The 5,000-nt window shown below is 45.5% G+C and overlaps 1 protein-coding gene and 1 pseudogene across 1 annotated transcript in view; both read right to left on the bottom strand.

The window, feature by feature from the left end:
* The window catches only part of LOC118493642, a 9,508-nt pseudogene extending 5,641 nt beyond the window's left edge, over window positions 1-3,867 (bottom strand).
* LOC116064546 (zinc finger protein 239-like) overlaps window positions 1-5,000 on the bottom strand; it is a 914,372-nt gene that overhangs the window by 190,929 nt on the left and 718,443 nt on the right. The gene's annotated exons all lie outside the window — the stretch shown is intronic.

A 5,000-nucleotide genomic window follows, 5' to 3' on the forward strand; every position in this document is an offset into this window, starting at 1 on the left:
AAGAAAGGGAGGAAGGAAGACGGAAAGAAAGAAAGAATGACTTGTTCAGTGTATATTCTGAGACATATTATGGGATCTAATTGTTTAAAATCAACTTGTTGTAGAACTTTCTGAACTGGAAATGTAATGTTAAAGCGTCCACTAAAACTGTTGAGTTTAACTTAACAACGCTAGTTTACGACCTTTATATTTCTCAGGGTCTCCAGAAGAGATATTCACTCTCCCTAAAACGTTGTAAACTTTCATGATGTCAGAAAAACAGCTGTTCCAGCTTTGTGACTTTGCTCTACGGACCAGAAGATGAAGAAAAAGGTAAACAAACAAACGGCAGCAGCGGCTGAGATGATATTGGAGTGAGTGGACGAGGAAGAGCAGCTGCTTAGGAGCCTGCTTGCAAAGAAACGAAGAAAAGAAGGTGAAATGTTCGCCCTTTGAATAACGCCAGACGTAAATATGGTAGTTTCAATATCCTCGTGAAGAGGATGGCAGACGAAGAGAAGCACTTTGAATTAGGGATGAAACAGCGACTGTAAGACGCCTTCAGAGTACTTGTACCTATACTGTACTTGAGTAAAAGTACTTAGTTACATTCCTCCGCTGTGAGAGTGAAGGGAAGGAGTTATAAAAAACACCGTCATGAAGGCGTCTTGGGCTGCAGCATGCAGGTCGTCATGTTGACGTTCCTGTACTCAAAGGTGACCATGTTGAAGCCGATGGCCTCGGGCACAGCCAGCGCCAGGGACAGCAGCCAGATCGCCACGATCTCCACCGCCGTTACCGTGGGAACGCCTGTTCCCTGCACCCGGGACCAGGACACCACCGCCCGATACCTGGTACACCACGGACATACTGTTTTTAATTACATACTAACACTAAGTAGTAACGTGTAGGATACGAATGAAATAGCTTCTGAAAACAACCAGTAACGGTGTGAGCGAAGGGATGAAAATGTAGTTTGTGAGACTCTCCTCCCCCGAAAACACTCCCCTGTAGGCGCTGGTCAAGCAGCAATTACGACGTTGTTTGTTACGTTAAAAAACGCATCAAATAAGTGTACAAGGCGTCACGAGCGTCTTAAAAAGTGGGAAAAAAAAGCGCAAAAAAGTGTGGAAAAAGTCCTTAACGTTGACAGCGTTAAAAAAAAGTGCAAAAAAAACGTGGAAAAACAAAAAATTGTAGGAGCAAAGCAGGAAGTAGGCTGACAAAGTATAAGAGCGCCAAATTTCCATGCAAGGAAGCGTAGGTACTGCAGGTAAACACGGGACTAACCCTTACGAACGTCCGTTCAGCGGACCAATAATATCTGAGAAGAAACAAACTCGTATAGAAAGGTACTTTAAATTTAAACACTTTGCAAATGTTTACAGTTGAAATCAGATCTGGGCATCACTGTGTGTGTGTGTGTGTGTGGTGTGTGTGTGTGTGTGTGTGTGTGTCTATGTGTGTCTCTGTCTGTGTGTGTGTGTGTGTGTGTGTGTGTGTAAGGGACATGCTGTGTGTGTGTGTGTGTGTGTGTGTGTGTGTGTCTCTGTATGTGTGTCTCTGTGTGTGTGTGTGTGTGTGTGTGTGTGTGTGTGTGTGTGTGTGTGGTGTGTGTGTGTGTGGTGCGTGTGTGTGTGTGTGTCTCTGTCTGTGTGTGTCTCTGTCTGTCGTCTGTGTGTTTGTGTGTGTGTGTGTGGTGTGTGTGTGTGTGTGTGTCTCTGTGTGTGTCTCTGTTTGTGTGTGTGTGTGTGTGTGTGTGTGTGTGTGTGTGTGTGTTACCTGCCACTCAGAGCACACAGGTTGAGGACGGTGATGCCAACTGAAGCTTTCTGCAGGAAGGGAAACAGCTTACAGAGGAACAGACCGAACACTGTCGGCAAACGGCCACTGCATCGCCAGGAGCTACACACACACACACACACACACACACACACACACACACACACACACAGAGACACACACACAGAGAGAGACATATGGGGAGGTTGTTTTGTATCCATGATGCATTTCTACCCTATCAATCGCAAATTGATCGCACATTTTGTGTGTGCGATCAATTTGTATTTTGTACCAAAAAACGGAGCGACCCGAGGCCAAATCACAGAAACGCTTTACCAACACATTCTCACTCCCATCGCGTAAAATACGGACGCTTGGTCAGTGCCTTTGGCGTTGTATTGACGCTAAAAATCTCCTTTAGCATCAGATCTAAATGCGCTTATCTAAACGCGCTGGGTCGGGACTATTGGCGTCACTTTGGAAGCAGTTAGGTTTAGGAAACGGTGTGGGTGGCTTATAAAAGGTACATTTACGTGACATCCGGGACAAGAACGGGACAGTTAGGTTTAGGAAAAGAAGAACGGGACAGTTGGGTTTAGGAAAAGAGAACGGGACAGTTGGGTTTAGGAACAGAAGAACGGGACGGTTGGGTTTAGGAACAGAAGAACGGGACGGTTGGGTTTAGGTAAAAAAGAACGGGATGGTTGGGTTAGGTAAGAAGAACGGGACGGTGGGTTTAGGTAAAGAAGAAGGGAACGGTTGGGTTTAGGAACAGAAGAATGGGACAGTTGGGTTTAGGAACAGAAGAACGGGACAGTTGGGTTTAGGTAAAGAAGAACAGGACGGTCGGGTTAGGTAAAGAAGAACGGGACGGTCGGGTTTAGGTAAAGAAGAACGGGACAGTTGGGTTTAGGAACAGAAAACGGGACGGTTGGGTTAGGTAAAGAAGAACGGACGGTCGGGTTTAGGTAAAGAAGAACGGGACAGTTGGGTTAGGAACAGAAGAATGGGACAGTTGGGTTAGGTAAAGAAGAACAGGACGGTCGGGTTTAGGTAAAGAAGACGGGACGGTCGGGTTTAGGTAAAGAAGAACGGGACAGTTGGGTTTAGGACAGAAGAACGGGACGGTTGGGTTTAGGTAAAGAAGAACGGGACGGTCGGGTTTAGGTAAAGAAGAACGGGACGGTTGGGTTTAGGTAAAGAAGAACGTGACGGTTGGGTTTAGGAACAGAAGAACGTGACGGTTGGGTTTAGGAACAGAAGAACGTGACGGTTGGGTTTAGGAACAGAAGAACGGGATGGTCGGGTTTAGGTAAAGAAGAACGGGACAGTTGGGTTTAGGAACAGAAGAACGGGTTGGCGTGACATACATAAATAAGCATGAACATATAAAGCTCGGTACCTTGTAGACGTTGATTGGCAGGTCAATGGCGATGTATATCAGGTCTCCCAGGGCCAGGCTGGCTATCAGAGCGTTGGGTCCGTTCCTCATGCTTTTATTTTGGCAGATAATCCTCAGCAGGGTGGCGTTTCCAATGATCCCCACAGTAAATATAACGCAGGACAGCACCGTGTTGATGTACTTGAAGGCGGTTTTTATTGACGTGGCCTGCAGGCAGTGCGGGGGCGACACCGGGCGCACGCGGACCACCAACGAGGAGTTGAAGGAAGACGAGTCGGGCTTCCTGTCGTGTTTGTGCTTTAGCTTGTTGACTTGTTTTGATCGTCCTTTCTCCAGGGACGACTGGGGCTTGATCGCGGTCTCTTGCACCAGATGTGGCTCTCCGTCTGAGGTCTGGATGTGATCCGGTACCAGAGGCGGGCCGGCGCCGTAGAAGTCAGGCGGCTCCGATAGCATCAGATCTGAGAAGTTGCTGCGGCAACCAACCGGATCGACAAACGCCAAACACCAGACGACCAGCAGCACGGTAAACATGGAGGGAACTCTGGAGCCCGCTTTGAGTCCAAAGCCCTTTTCTGAATCCACTTGTCTGACTCCAAAAAACATCTGGACTCTTGAAAACAACTTCTAAACCCAAAGTGAGTCTAGAGACGGACTTGTCCAACCTGCAGTATTTCCAGAACTCGTAGAACTTTTCCGCGCCTTCTAGAAACCAGTTTTAGGAGCCGCTTTTACTAACGCATTCAGGATCCCGTTCCAAAAACACCTCTGATCTCAGAACCTCCTCTAAAAACCTCCACTGCTGCAAGTTCAAGAGGCTCTAGAAGTTCTCGACGTTGATTGGACCTGAATTTGATCGCAACTCTTGAATTTGGTTAGTCGAGGCTCTGGAAAGGCAAAATAAAAACCAAAACAGGGTGTTGATTACAAAGCTTTACAACATTGCAGAATGGTAAATATTTAAACTACTGAGATGTTTCTTAACCCTTGTGTTGTCCTCCGTCTGTTTGGCCACTTTATAAAGTATTAAAGGACAATTCCGAATCACAAACGCCGTGTTTGAGCTATGTTAGTGGTTACTAGTTGCACGGCGTTCGTCGTTCAACTGCTCAAGACTGTTTTCCAAGATGGCGCCTGCATGTAAACAAGAACGCTAATGTCTTTATAATCTATCTTTTTAATAAACTGTCTTTACACTTACAAAGTTCCCAATGCTTTGGTTTGCATGTAGGGACCCTCATTATGCTACCGTGGAAGTGTGGTGCTATTTTGAGCCTCGTTAGTGGTGTAGAAATAGATATTTACCATGTGCCCCAAAAGCTAGCGTTAGCAGCTAACCACTGGTTTGCGCTAGCTTGTTTAAAGCTAGAGACGCATTCAATTAGCATGAAAACATGTCCCAGAGAACGTTTGACTAGGTACACATATGTTATTAACAACGATAAATTATTTAATTTTGCGCAGTAATTGTCCTTTAAGTATAAATTATCTCCTGATTGTGTTCTTGATCTTGTTAGCTAACTTCATTCCAACTTATTAACTCTAGTTTTACACTTCGTTTTGGAATTCATGGTCTGTAATTCTCATTTATATGAAATTATACCTAATTCCTGAGTTTAAAAAAAAGGAGAAAATATGAATTATTTTGACTAATAGTTAAGATCAGAGGATGTTGAGTGGATCACAGACTGGTATATCTCGCACGTTTAGTCAGGATACCGTTTTAAAGGTGCTGTAAGCGATGTTGGGTGACGTCACTTCTTGTTGACGTTTAAAGTATTTTCAAACAAAACGAGGCTAGCTCGCCCATCCCTCCTCCTCATCCCGTCCCTCCCCC

The sequence above is a fragment of the Sander lucioperca genome, chromosome 17 (assembly GCF_008315115.2).
Source record: "Sander lucioperca isolate FBNREF2018 chromosome 17, SLUC_FBN_1.2, whole genome shotgun sequence".
Classification (NCBI taxonomy): domain Eukaryota; kingdom Metazoa; phylum Chordata; class Actinopteri; order Perciformes; family Percidae; genus Sander; species Sander lucioperca.